Source organism: Perognathus longimembris, chromosome 5, assembly GCF_023159225.1.
Source record: "Perognathus longimembris pacificus isolate PPM17 chromosome 5, ASM2315922v1, whole genome shotgun sequence".
Lineage (NCBI taxonomy): Eukaryota > Metazoa > Chordata > Mammalia > Rodentia > Heteromyidae > Perognathus > Perognathus longimembris.
In genome coordinates, this window is record NC_063165.1 from 9,816,115 (window position 1) to 9,831,748 (window position 15,634).

Below are 15,634 nucleotides of genomic sequence, written 5' to 3' on the forward strand. Positions count from 1 at the left end.
TATATTTAAGTCACTCAAGTCAAATTTTGAGAAATCACCTTTGACTTTTATTTTTCATCTTCTATATATATCTTATCTGTGAGAAAATTGCACTGATTCTGTCTCATAAAACTATCCTTAATCCATCCACCTTACTCTTCATCCACTCCAAGTGAGCTGTCTGTATGATGCCCCTTTCTGATCTTACATTTCAGATATGCTCCCTGTCTCCTGCCCCTGGGTGTTCTACCCTCCACAACTACCCCTAACCTTTGAGCAACACAAATCAGAGCATGTCACTTATCTTCCTGAACCCTTCCTTAGGCTACTCACTGAGGAGCACTCCAGTCTTTTACCGTGGATAGGAGGCCCAGAAGCCCTTCTGCTTCTGCTTCCTTGGGGGCGTACATAATGAGACCTTGGTGTTCTTTTCTCTCCTGTCAAGCTTCCTTCTGCCTTTGATCTAGCCATTTCCTCTTCTGGAATCTCTAGCTCATTCTCCTTCTTGACATGCAGAGATGTCAGTGTAGGTCTCCCTTCTTTAGAGATGCCTCCTTGGATGGCCACCTGGAGTGACAGCATATCACCCAGCACTTCCTGGAAAGGGATTGTCTCCCCATGCTTATTACAAGCTCTTCCCCCCTGCAGCCTGTCCATTCCACTCACATTAAATTCGGTGTTATCTCTCATTGCTGGTGTTCTATCTCCTCTGCACTCTAAGCTCCCTCTGTCTGGAGAGGTTTTCTTTCAGGTGTCTTATGGCTCACTCCCTTACCTCCTCCAGGCCTTCACTCATATAGGGGGGACAGGGGCAACCCTGACCACTCTACTTCCATAATAACCCACCTATGGCTACTATTCTTTCATTGATTTTATTTATTGTTCTCATCTTTTTTTTGTGTTTTTTTCTTTACATATATATACACATACATATACATAAATACATATCTTCCCTTTTTGTCCTGGGGACTAAACCTAGGTCGCAAGCACTTTGCCACTGAGCTACATTCCTGGCTTCCTTTCTATTATATTGATTTCACAAAACCAAGGGTTTTTGCTTGATATTCTCAATTCCAACCCCTTTAGAGTGCATATCTGATACCGAGTGGATACCATGTTCATTCTCTCAGTCAACATTTGCTCTCTGCCTGCTTACTAGGAAACGCGGACACCTGAGAGACACATGGGGTAGTGTTTCCACAGGTTACTTTCCCTTCCAAATAGTTGTGCTGGGCCTACTAACTTATAAAATTCCAAATGAAATAGAATACACTTGTAACTACTAATGGCTCTCAATGGAAAGTAGTTTGTTTTGTCCCCAAGAGGTATTTGTAACTTCAAAAGGCACCGGTGGGTACCTTAGAGGATTGGTTCTAGTGTAATCTTTCAATGAGTCTAAGTCTGAAAAAGATACACTTAACCCCCAACTTCTTGGCCAACACACTAAATATTACCACTAAGTTTAGGATAGCTGAACAACCTTGATCCTTGCATTTAGCAATGGAAGTATTTAGGCAAGACAAATACTTGAATAATGGGGATGGGAAAGTTTATTTGAAAAGAAGTATGGCAGAGAAAGAGAGAATGTGGCCTAATTTGCCAGGGGAAGACAACACTTCAAACTACCTCTGTCATCTTCAGCCGTCTTCCTAGTTAATGATCTGAGCCTTGAATTAAATCCTGAGAATGGGAGTCCTCGAAGAGATAAAGCCAATACATATGCTACAAAATTAAGAAAAATGGATGGGAGAAGAGGGTTGTAAGGGGTGGAAGAGAATAATGGAGAGAGTTACATTGGTCAAGAGATACTCACAAACAGATTTGTTGAATGGTTTATTCCTGTACAGCGACTTAAAGAAAATAAATAATATAAAGATGGCTTTGAAGGGTGACTCATCTTTTTGTTTCCTGTAAGGTTATGACACCAAAGATTTACTGTCCCTTCCTTATTTTCTCATTTCCTTAGTCCTTCTTACTTCCTCATCCATTTGTAGCGCCCTGCCCTAATTTGTTGTCAGGCAGGTTTGGGTTTATCAGCCTGTCTATCTGCAAGCTGTATAGGCCTGGTGGTTGGCTAACTGGTATCATTAGGATCCAGCCAGAACAATGAATGCTGCTAGCCATTTTATCATGCACAGCACAGATTCTGAAATAAGAATTATTCAACCCAAAATATCAGCATTACTAAGGTTCAAAATGCCTGTATGACGGCATAATATTATTTATTGTTATGTATAATGTTATTTATTGTTAAGTATCACATTTTTACTTCTTGAAAGAAAATCCATTAGGATACAAATTTCATGTTCATTTCTTTCTAATTTTAAACTTTTAAAGATAATGTAAACTATGTTGCCAGTAGAGATGAATAAAAGTGGTTTATTTAAGCCATTCAATGAGTCTGTATCTCTTTCCATGTTAAAAAAAAAAACAACTTTCACTACTTTTAGAATGCCACAAAGTATTACTTTAACAGTGAGAAACCGTATTTATTTATGCAAAACTTGATGCTGAAATATATGATCGCTATGAATTATGTTTCCAGAGGATTTTTATTAGACACTCTACTTAGTTTATTGATACATATGACACATTTATTAGAAGTATTTTATAAATTAAAAATGCAGTAAAATAAAACATCCTTTCTGCACTCTTGGATCTACGGTTGAAAACAGTAATTTGATGCAAGTGCCAAGATTTTGAAAAAAAATGTTTCCAAATAGACATAAGAAAATATTGTCCTATATCCTAGTGAAATGACTGGATATTTTGGCTTTATATAAAGAATTTGTCAGCCAAGAAACATTTAGCATATGCAAAGTGTCCTAAATGCCTTATATATTTATGTGGCCATTCCTTCACTCACTTTAACTTTCCTACTGTACGGGTATGATATGAGCGGAACTCGGGACCCACTCCAACAGTGAGAATGGGAGTGGAGAAGTAGGAAGAGGAGTTAAGAAGAAAGTGTGGAAGGACAAACAGATCAACTTCCATTCTCATAGAACAGAATGGGAGAAGAAAGTCAAAGATGGCTTTGCTCTGAGTAGGTGAAGAAGAAACCTACACAGATCTGGAGAAGCAGCAAGTATTTTGATGGCAAACTGAGCATGGGACATTCATTCGAGTGAAGATATCAAGAATCTGATGTTTTTACTTGAGATTGACAGCTCAGAAAGAAGTCAGTGCTAGAGATCATCTTTGGAAATGTTTGAGTAGCTACGAGCTTCCAAGTCACAGTGTGGACAAGCCATCTGGTCTCTGGTTCCAGTGTACTCCTTCCAGTCTCCTCAAAATGCATGGAGTTAGTTATTGGCTCTTGTTGGCAGAAAATGAAATGTGTGCCAGGGACACTGCTTAACATTCTGAATGACACAGCTGATCTGAGGCAGATGTAGGTATAGCTAAAGTCAGCGGACTGACTTTGGTGTTTCCACTGTAACACACGCCTGACAGAGAAAGCCCACAGATACTGAAAGTCCAATCCTGAATGGGCCAGTTTATGGGAAGAAGATGCTATTTACATTTACTTCGTTTCTTTTGGGTCTTCCCTTTGTAACGAAGCTGTGTCATTAAGCTACGTTATTCATCTCTCAAAAGAATCACTTGTCGTTGACTCATTTTTATTGATGGGTCTTATTGATCTTGAAATAAGCAGAAGAGGTTGTATAGAGGTTGACACTTATACAAGATAGAAACAGTGTTATTGGCATAAATTACTTTGCGTTGATATAATAAATTGCTGTTTGTTTTAAAGTATACTGTATTAAAATATTGAACTCTAATTAGGGATATTCTGTAGCCATTATCCACATATGGGTACCTATGAGTTCTTTGACTCTATAGCACTTATCTATTTCTGCTGGTGAGTCTAATTTTCAGAATGAGCTGAGGATAGATGTCACAAATAAGGCTGTATAAAGTTAGAATGGTAGAAACTGGAGATGTAGCTCAGCACTTCTTTAACAAGCACGAGGCCCTAAGTTTAATCCCCAGTGCCACAAGGTGGGAAAAGGAGAATGGTAGCTGACTCTCAATAAAGAGACTGAACTAACTGGGTGTTGGTAAGATTAAAACATTAGAGTTCAGTATATGAAAGACAAGCACTCAAGAGATATGAGCACAATTCACCAGTAATTTCCCGATGTCTTTTTCCACCTTAATTCTTCTGTCTTGATGTCCTTTGTTTGCAGATTGTTGTGGGGGGTGTTATATTATTTTTTAACAGAAATGGCAAGGGAGAGGATTTCTTTGGTATGTGCGTTATTAAAAAGAAATCAGTGCACCTAACAGAGCATTTACTTTAACCTCAAACATGTCAGAGTGAGAAACACACAGCCACCTTTCTCAACCTGATAATTTAAAACAAATGACAAACATCTTAATTTATAGCCCTTTAAAAAAGCTTACATTTGATGAACTTGTTCATATCTGCCAGATTTGAGAAAAATTACTCATGATAAAATGGATATTCAACTTTATGATGAAGTAGATTGTTTTGAAAGGGGAGTATTTAAGATATTTGGAAGAGAGGTCTAAGCATTTTTTACTGGTGAAAGTTAATGAAGTGGGGAAAATACTGAGATATTTCCACAAGCCATTGATTAAGAGAGAAGGAAACAGGATTCAAGGTCGTGAGAATATTCAAATTTAGTATCTACATGCTGAATGAAAACCTCTAAGCTTTCTTTGAAGGAAGTTGTTCTGTTGTTCCACCCAAGGTATTGCAGTATTTGTAAAGAAATGGAAAGAATGGGGGGAAATATCCTAAGTGAAGCAAGTCAAGCCCAGGGAGACAAAGGAAAGCTAGATTTAGCTTATGAATTTCTAAGTAAAAATTTTGGGTGATATGTAAGTGTATACACATGTATTAACTGACACGTGGTAAATTCAAGAGAGAACTCAAATAGTATAATTCGTTAGAAACCCAAAATCAAAGCTCAACAAAATTAGCACCAGGAAATGGGTACTTTCAAGGGGTGGAGTGGAGCCAAGGGGAAAAAGGGAGATGAATGAAGACAAGAGAGGGAGAATGAGGTCAAGAATTCAGTGTATATACTACAAAATTAAGAAGAATGAGGGAAGGGGTGAGTAGGGGAGGAATGGGTGACATTCATCAAGATGCATTGTACTTGTAAGTCCCACCCCCAGGGAGAGCTCCATGCAGATGCCCCCACCTGTTTAATTCTGCACCCACTACCTGCATTACCTAGGTAACTAGTGCACCTGGAGGCAGCTACCTCCCCCTTCTCTGAAGTCACATCCAATCCACCTGGGCCATACCTCCTGCCTTCCCTATATAATCCAGCTCAACAAGAGTCCTGCTCTCTTTTCCTTTTCTCTCTTGCTCTTTTCTTTCCTTTTCTCTTCTTCCTTCTCCTCTGTCTCCCCACACCTCCATCATGTGTGGGCTGGCAGTTTGCCACTCGTTTCTGCCTGAACCATGTGGTAGGTTTCCTTTCCCATGAACCTTACAATACTCATAAACCATTTTGTTAAATTCCTTTGTGAAACTACTTAAGAATATTAAAAAAGAGATTGCTTTATTAGTACATAATGTCCTTTTTTGTCTCTTCCCACTAATTTTAATTTGAAGTTTATTTTATCTGATAGTAGGATTGTAACTCCTTCCTGTTCATGGGGGCCATTTGCTTGGTAGATTTTATTCCAGCCTTTCACTTTCTGAATATGTTTGTTTTTGTGTGTAAGGTGTATCTCTTAAAGACAGCAGATAGATGAATCTTGCTTTTTGATCCAGCTAGTCAATGTATGTCATTTAATTATATTGAGAGTTAGGACTGAGAGGTGTTTGGCAGTTCCTGCCATCTTAGCCACCTCCTTGGGGGCTATGCCTCATGAATTCTAGACTGTAATTATCTGGTTCTCTATTTAGAGGCCGTATCTCTGCCTATATCATGGGGAAAAAAATCATAGTAAGTGAAGTAAGCCAGACCCAAAGAAACATGGTTTCCTTCATTTGTAACAATTAGTATAAACCTAGGTTAGTCCTAGCAGAGGATCACAGTAGCTCAATAGCTAGGTATATATGGCCATATAAAATGATGCTAATCGAAATGAACTCCATGATATGGAATCCAGAGAGTTTTTATTGTTGTTGTTGTTTTGTTTTCTTTTAGTGTGTTGTGTGCAGTTATTACTCTTGTCTTTTTTAATTTTTCTTCTCTGCTTTATTCCCTGTGGTCACTGTTTCTGATTTTGGCACCCTTTGTCTTGTATGTAAGTTCCTCTGATTTAGGGAAGGGAAGGGGAACCTTCCCTTCAGAAATGGTAGAACAAAGTGTTGAACCAATAGAACAGCGATATTCACTAGATGCTATGTGTGGAATGAACTTTGCAACTTGCGGGCGAAGGGAGTAACGGAGGGAAAGTAGGAGAAAACTAAGGAGGGGGTAACACTGTTCATCACTACCTTAATTATATAACTGTATCCCCTCTATAGATCACCTTTACAATAAAATAAAAAGAATTTGATACATGTGAACATCTCCAATTAAAGGGGCTCACGCCTCTGCAGTAATCCTGTAGAGGCACTAGAGGGCACCAGAAGGTACCAAGACTAAAGCATCAAGCTTCCCTCAACAATTTCCACTTTTTGGGTAACTTCTACCATGATAAACACCTGCAGGAGCCTGGCATAATTTTCTCAACATGGTCTTTAAATACATAAACTTTGAAGGATGCTTATTTCCATGCACCTCAAATTGAACATACATTTCCTAGTTAGAAATAGGTTAAGAGACTGAAGTTATGGGAACAGGGAAAGGGGAGACAAAAATCACATAGACACATGGTCTTTAGTAGTTAAGAACATTGCCAGAAATGATCAGCCCATTCTTCCTTCCCTTTCTGCTATCATTCCATACCTACTTCTCCCAAAGTGGCTCATAGGAATGGAGTTCCAGGATTTAGGGCCTTCCCTAGAGTATCTGATTATGACCAAAAGGGAATGGGAGAGAAAGGAGTAATAGAATGACTTTAAAAACTGAGCAGTTAGTGCTTTAGGAGCTTTTTCCTTAATGATGGATGCTTGACTGATTTTATCTCATCATCAACCTTGGAAGCTATGGGAAAGGAGATTGTCATTTACCATCTGTGATGTCCTGGCAATAACTTAATATTGTTCTGAAGGTTTAATTTGAATCAATTTAGTCCAGCAAACACTTATTAGTCCTATGAATATTTGGCATTGTGCTGGTGAGTTGGAGATGCCAAGATGAACAATGCAAAAGTTTTGGTTGTTGTTGTTTTACTTTTAAAGACTAACCTTATAAAATGCTAAAACAACATATTAGAAAGTATAATGTGAGGGGGAATATAAGAAGCCAAAAATAAGAACACAGTGCATTACCATTTATTTATTCACTTACCAATTAATAATTTATCACTTGCTAGGTGCCAAGGACCATACCATACAATGCATGCTGGGTATGTTAACCAATGCTAACAAAACAGATTTGGGTTCTGTTCTGACATGCACAAAACCAATTTGATAAGGTGAATTCTCTATAAAGAAAGCTTTGGCATGGAAGGAAATTCTGAAAATGTTTCTAAACAAACGGAGGAGAAAGTGGGCTCTCCTAGGAGGTGATATTTAAGGGGAGCCACACATGCTATGGGAAGAGAAAGAGCTTACCAGAATAGGAAACAAGCTGGCATGTTTAGGAAATCCAAAGAAGGTCAGGAAACTTTACATATAAGCCTTGGTGTACAAAGGCTAGGAGACATAGGCCATTGTGGACTGGACAAGGCACCACATTAACAAAGAAGCTTCGTAGAAATTTTCATGTGACAATGAAGAATAGGTTTGGATAGTGATGGTGACTGAAGACAGGATGCCACATCCAAGTACCTTTATGTGCTTAGATGCAGAAGGGATACTTGAGTCTGATTTGGGCCCCACAGGTGTCTGATTTGGATCAGAACAACCGCATCGTAAGTCATGAGGCTACAGGCATAGGTTGGAACACATTGATGGAGAATGTTGAGAAATTAATGATTCATGAGGGTCAGGAAAGGAAGTTACAGACTTTATTCCTGGCAGGCAACGACATCGCTGAAGTTCCAGTTCAGGAAGCCTAAACTGGCAGTAGTATGCGTTGTTGATTGGAACAGGTAGAAAGTGGACAGGGAGTCCCTTGGAACAGACACTGAGAGCCAGTGAAGACAGCAGTGGAGTCTGAGGGCAGAGGCATTAGAATGACAAGGAGGAAAGATAGGAAGATCTCTGCTAAGGCAAAGCCTTAGAATCTTAGGATCTAATTGAGTGTTAGGTTCAAGATGGAAAAATAAAATCAAAGAAACTTAAGTTTAATTCTAGGTACCTAAGGAATCATTAATGTTACTCTTGTTAATTAATAGCACTAATGGTTAATTAATTGTCATGCTAAGAATGACAATGGGCTATGTATATCTTACCTGTCTGTCAGTATCTGTCATCAAGCATCTGTCTGTCTATATCCCCATAATATACATGTATGATTACAGAAAGCAGGAGACAGACAGAGACACAGTGACAGAGCAGTGACAATGAAACCTGAATAACAAACCCAAATACAGGGAAAAGATCATACATAGAGGGAATAAATGTGAAGTGATACGGAGCCAATATAAGTAACAAAGAAATGACAGCAGTGTAAACATTTTATAGACAAAATCACAATGAGGTAACCAAAGGAAAATTAGCAAAAATGCAAACCATAGAAACTTAGTGGGAAGGCTTGAGAAAAAAAATCTCACTAAGAGAATGGAAAAGAATGAATATTTTTCAATGAACATTAAAATGGTGCTAGTATACAAGTCAGAAAAAGTTGCTCAAAATATATTTTGCTTAATTGGAAAAAGAGATAGATCCCAATAAATCAAGGAGAAAGTAAAGCATATAAAGGAAAAGAATGTTTAAGATAAAAAAAAATCATTTCAGATAGACCCCTATCCCATGTTCCTGGAGAATTTTTAATACATACTAATAAAATTAACTTTTTTAAGTAAAGAAAATACCTTACATGACCATGTAAGAAGAAATATCAGGAATGTCTTTAGACGTCTCACAGTTAAGAACTTCCGTTTGATAAAAGTGAGACATACTCGAAGTTTTGTATAAAAGTAAAGTATGATGGTTTACCTTTCAGGTATAAGCCTCTATTCTGACACAGAAAAAGAGAAAAAAATCAGTATCTTCCTGGAAAAAATATTCCTTGATAAGACTTTATAGCAAAAGAGTACATTAACCCAAATAAATAAATCAACAATGGAGAAGTTGTAGTACAACCTTTGTTATTGAATTAGAATCTAGTAATAAGAGCACAAAGATCAATCCACTGTGAAAATAATTAGATAGCAGTGGCAGTAATGTATCTGAAGTGCCTGGGGCCATAGTGTTTGGACTTCAGATTTTTTTCATATTTCATTGTATTTGTATATACACACTTGTATTTCATGAGGCTGAGATGCAAAAGGAAGTTCATTTCTGCTTTATACATGCCCACATGGTAATCTTAATCTGAGTGGTATTTTATGCCTTATTTCTACTTGTTATTTTTTATTTAAATTGATTTAATTTCAAAATGATATACAGAGGGCTTACAGTTTCATATTGTAAGGCCGTGAGTACATTTCTTATCAAACCTGGTACCTCCTCACTCATTTTTGTTTTTATATTTATTTGAAATTTGAATTAGTGTATGCGTGTAATATAAGGGAATTTCATTGTGACATTTCTGTACATTCACACTGTTCATTTTAAACAAATTCACCCATATTCCCATTCCTCCTTTTCACCTCTGTCCTTTATCAGATAGATAGACAGATAGACAAACAGACAGATAACTAGAGAGAGAGAGAGAGAGAAATAATGGATAAAAATGCATGTCTAAAATGACTCCAAAAGCAATACTTACAAAAGCATTTGGTGTAAACCAACTGAACAACTCATGGGGGGAGGGGAGAGGGAAAGGGGGAGGTGGAGAAATGAGGGAGGAGGTAACAAGTTATACAAGAAATGTACCCACTGCCTTATGTATAAAACTGTAACCCCTCTGTACATCACTTTGACAAAAAAATAAAAAAGTATGTCTATCTATATATAACATATATACATTCATTTTATGTATACACATATGCACATTTTTCTCCTCTTCACCCCTCAGTATCCCTTCCTTACCCCTCCCCATGAAATATTACTCAACCATAAAGAAAAATGAAATTATATGGATAGAACTGGAAATTATCCTCTTAAGTGAAGTAAGCCAAGAGCAAAAAACCAAATGTCATAGGTCTGTTCACTTGTGGAGTGCAGAAGTAGAATGAAATGAGAATAATAGAGGATGAGAATAATAGTGGTGATAATGGGACCGGAATGCACCTGTGGTTTGCATGTAACCCATTATGAGCTCATTTGTGGAATTTGACACTTGCTCAGTGTCAGTGCTTTAGGTTTGGGATCTGCAGCTTCCAAAAGCTCAAACCCACATCCCCACAAAAGGGGAAGGTGGTAGAATGAATGTTGCAGCAACATGTGTTAAGGGCTCTGCATGCTTCTGTGCACTAAGGAGTTAAGTCATACTACCGGAGGAGGAAAACTACAGTTAACCCCACCCCCCAAAAAACCCAAAGCTCCAACATTCAAGATCTTTGTTAAATTTTCTCCTAATGTAGAGAGGATTTGTAAAATAGTTTACCAAGTTATTTTGAAACAAAAAAACTACCATTGGTTTTCAATTCCGTATCTTTTTCATGAAATTCACTTACATGTAATAGCTTTATTAGAGAAGAAACATAACGTGTGCCTAATTGATGGAGGAAGTTGAAGCCAGCATGTGCAGCGATGACCTAAAGGACTGAGGATAGACTGTAGAAATACATTGTATTCAACGGTAAGAAAAAAAAGATAGAACTCTAGATCTTTAAAGGTTTCATAAAGGCCTTGCTTTCAGAATATGAAAGGAAAAATAATACCAAGAGGAAGAAAAAAAAACAGATGATAGAGATCTCTGTTAGAGCAAGCATGAGATAATAAACCACCAAATGCTTACTCAGGAGACCAAGTGTCTCCAAGAGGCATAATAAGTGTGTGAGTGTCGGTCCTGTTGTCACTTGCCTGCCAGAAAATGACAGTTTCTGAATCTCTACTCCCAACACACTGACCAAAATAGAGTAGAAACTTAGACGTGCCAGAAGCAACTTCTTAGCCCAGAACTAGGCGTCGGTGGGGATGGATTCAGTCTAAAGGGAGGCTCTTCACTCCATCAGTGAGCATGTATATTTAAATCAGCAGCAAAGCAGAACTTGTTACTGAAGGGAAGAGAGCTGCTTGTGAATGATCTCCCTCTCATGGCCGCTCGTCCCAGTACTGACAAATGAATTAATTTGTAGGTCTACTCCTGTTAAATTAAAACCCATCCATCTTCTCTTGGGATTTTTCTCTTCCAATAGAAAGGAAGGTTCATCTTTCCAAGCAAGTCATTAAAGCATTCAGTAGAAATCAGAGTCCTAAAATAAGTATTTAAAATACCCAATCCTGATCTGTAAAACATCAGAAAAATAAGAAATTTATAAAATAGTTGCAAACTGAGGTATGGTTCATACAATGGAGTCACCACTGTAGGGTGTGTCATCTTTGTCACAACACCTATTTGCTCTTCACTATAAACCAGTCACTTAAGAGCACTGCTTTTTGAGAAGATAAAAACTTTAAACCTTAAAAGAGAAACACTCCCCTACCAAAAACAGTAAAAAGTAAAGTCTAAAAAGGTCAGGCGACAAGTAAAGAGAATTGAATTGAACTCAAGGGACTTGCTTGGCATTCCAAAAGGGTGTCACTGGCTTTTGAGGCAATAATCATTACCTCAGCTTCCTGACTCGAGGGTCCGTCATTCAGCATCCATCCTTCCCTCTTCTGTCCAATCAACATGTCCTTTAAATATGACACTCTTACAGTGTGAGTGTTTTCAGAAGAAACTGTTCATTAATTTATTCTCATAATCCACGAGAGTTTATGGAGCTCTACTACACATGTGTCTTTCACAAAGCTAGGTAGCTGAGAACTAAGAGTACAAAGAAAAGTAACCAAATAGATTGAATATGGGTCTAGAAAATATATGTATAAAACATACTCTTAATTGACCTTTGCTCTATATAGCTACCTCTGCACTACCCATTTTGAAACCAGAAATTGCAATCAATGATTTGATCTTTGGAAATGTGAGCAGGAAGTCCATATTGGACATAAGCTATAAGGGAAACAAAGGCTACCCTTCGTGGATCACAGTAAAATCTGTCAGCTAATAAAGTATAAATATAAAGGTTTTGAATGGGATGATAATGGTGTAAAAAATGTGCAGGTCGACCTGTCTAACAAACATCTTGAAGATGCCACTGAATGATTGCTACCCTTCTTCTCCTGATTAGAATGATGGAAAAGAATGAATTTTAAACATGATCAACACAGCAGTATTTTCTAATCTAAGTTCCAAGAGCATTTTGCTTGGGTGAGTACTAAATAGGAAATCCTTACTCTGCAGTTAGTAAGCTTAAAATGAGTCCTCTAAAGAAAACTGAGGGGCCAGGGAAAATGCTAGTCAGAATATGGATATGGATAGGAAGCTGTCAGGATCTGAAGTGTATCCTTCCTCTTTGCTTTCCTTCAGATCTGCCTTCACTCTGTATTCCTGATAAGAAAGGGCATAAATACCCTATTGCAAATGATATTCTCTTTTCCATTATCATCACATTTTCATATCACTATGAAACTATGCAGAAAAAAAGGAGGTAGCCCATTTTACATTTCTCTCTATGTCCTCTCTAGCCTACCAACTGAAACAAACAAACGAAGATATGCAATGTTTCCAGTATTCACTTTGGAAAGTACACAGTGGACTAGGTGATTCAAAGCGGTAGATGTACCATGATTATTTGTAATTGGCTTTGTAATGCATTACATGTTTTTGGCAGATCAGATTGGTGCGTTTTCCAAGGCAAAAGAGGAAGGGATCAACTAGCTGCGAAGAAGATCCTACAATAATTCACCCCAAAACAATAAAAATTTGATCATGTGAGACAGAGTCAACAACCAAGTTAAGGAAGTGTTGTGCCTGAGAAGCAGTTGGATTTAATTCCTATAGCAACTGATACAGGGCTTCTCATTTTGTAGCTGGGGACAAAAATGTACATTTGGGATATAGCCACTCATCCAAGCAGCCAGCTGGTGTTTAGCTCCAGAAAAGTAGCTTCCAACCCGGACAGAACAGAAAGTAATTGTAAAAGAAAAGGGAAGTTTGTTGAAACCAGGAATAGACATAATCATATACCATTGTCCATTTTTAGGGTAATATTGTCAATCCTCTGTCAGACAGAGTGACATAAGGCTGGATCTAATTTGTCAGAGATAATATATATTTAACAACACATATCTAAAAAAAAACAGATTTGTGTCTAATTTATATCACTGGATGGGTCATGACTATTTGTGGACTTGTTAACACTTTTATTGCCACACATGAAATCATCATTTCAATATCAGAAGAAAGGAGGCAAAATAATGAACAGGGAGGGGCTGGGGATATGGCCTAGTGGCAAGAGTGTTTGCCTCGTATACATGAAGCCCTGGGTTCGATTCCCCAGCACCACATATATGGAAAACGGCCAGAAGTGGCGCTGTGGCTCAAGTGGCAGAGTGCTACCTTTGAGCAAAAAGAAGCCAGGGACAGTGCTCAGGCCCTGGGTCCAAGGCCCAGGACTGGCCAAGAAATAAAAAGAATGACCAGGGAAGCTGATTGTTGCAGAAATAACTATTTCACTTCTTGGTGGTATATCCAAACTATGGTCTGTCCACACATCAGACAAATCTGTATCTGAGATACAGATTTAATATAATTTCATATAATCAGGAAATGTTAAAAATCTGTACCATGGAATATAAGTTGGCCATGCATGCCACAAACACAAGGAAGCAAGAGATTAACATATATAATTCTGATGCACACTTTACAAATTGCGACATATACAATTAATAAGGCTCATCTTGCAGAATTCAATCATGACATATTGATTGTCAATTGGCAGAGGACAGTTATGGTAGCTATCACCATTGAGTTCAATATAACTCACTGTCCAATTTGTGGAAGTATGTTTATGCTGTAATTTCATACACATAAAAATGCAGTTGTGGAAGCACTTATTTGCTTATAAAAATGAGAAAGCCAAATATTATATGTGCTACTGTGAATTAGTGAAACAATGCCAAACCATCGGATGTAAAGTTTCACCAACCAATGTAACCACATGATACCCTTCTCCCATTCATGTGTTGAGCTAAATTACCACTTTATGTGTTTACCAGCTGATGTGGGAATTCTATAAAATTATGACTAGCAGGGTGTCTATGTTTGAGAACTGTTTTCTACCGTGTACTTTTTAAATTTTAGCCTTAAGCTTTCTTAATCTATGTTGAGAATGATGTTGATATTTCAGCAAGAGAACACTAGACAATGTCATTAAATGTTTAGGCTTAGTGTAAAAATTTATTTGGGGACACAATGATCTCTGAATTTATTGTACACAAAACCATTGTCTTGCTACCTTTTTCTCCTAGTAAATTTTGATTCATCTTCTGAGTGGCTATCTCATAATAATAGTTACTGTAAGCGAGGTAGTTTTTCCTCAGTTCCACTGCTGGGCCATCTTAGGAAGTAAAGGCAAGAATTCCACTGGGTAAATAGGTATAGCTGCACCCTTATTCTCCCTTCCACTTTAAACTATCTAAAATATGATGTAATAGTAAGAGACAATACAGAAAGGCAAGTAGAATGAAACTCAAATTGATGTGTTGCTAGAATGTGAAATGCCAGGGGGTGATTTTAGGGGGAACAGTCTGACTGACAAGAGTGTTAATACTCTTGGACATTGTGAGAATTCAAATCCCATTAAAAGTTGTGTTTTTAACTGCTAGCGGAGTATACCATCCACTACGATATTATTCTTTCTCATTCCTTTGCTTCTTTTAAATTATGAGTTAAAGATTACACAAGGATGAAAAATGTTTTCTACTAAGTCACAAAATCATTTAATATCAGGATTGAAAACATATGTTGGCTCATAAAGTATAGCATTATATTTCTACTCCCCGATTCTCACTGCACACCGTGTGGAAATCCCCACATCAAAGGACACATGCATTCATCGTAATCAGGTATTATTGTTTTAGTAACAACAACACATGAGTATCCAGAAATCTAGAATATGCTCATCCTTGAACATACTGATATTCAGAAGCATCAGATGTTTCCAGGTGCTGGTGATTCACACCTGTAATTCCAGCTACTGAGGAAGCTGAGATCTGAGAACTGTGGTTCAAAGCCAACTGGGGCAGAAGAGTCTTCCTGACTCTTACCTTCAAGTAATCACCAGAAGTGAGCTGTGGCTCAATTGATGGAGCACTAGGCTTGAGTGAAAAATCTAAAGGACAAGCACCCAGGTGCTGAATTTAAATGCCAGAACTGACAACAAAACAAAACAAAAATCAACAGCAACAAAAACGATAGGCATCATCAGATACTGTTAAAAGTTATCAGGAAGTAAGTCAGGAAATTCAAGGGTGAAATTCTCATTTAATCTTTCCCTCAGGCAGAATTAAATTGTT

At 37.7% G+C, this 15,634-nt stretch overlaps 1 protein-coding gene across 12 annotated transcripts in view; it reads left to right on the forward strand.

Annotated features, from left to right (window-relative positions):
- Grik1 (glutamate ionotropic receptor kainate type subunit 1) overlaps positions 1–15,634 on the forward strand; it is a 369,068-nt gene that overhangs the window by 88,017 nt on the left and 265,417 nt on the right. The window lies entirely within an intron of this gene.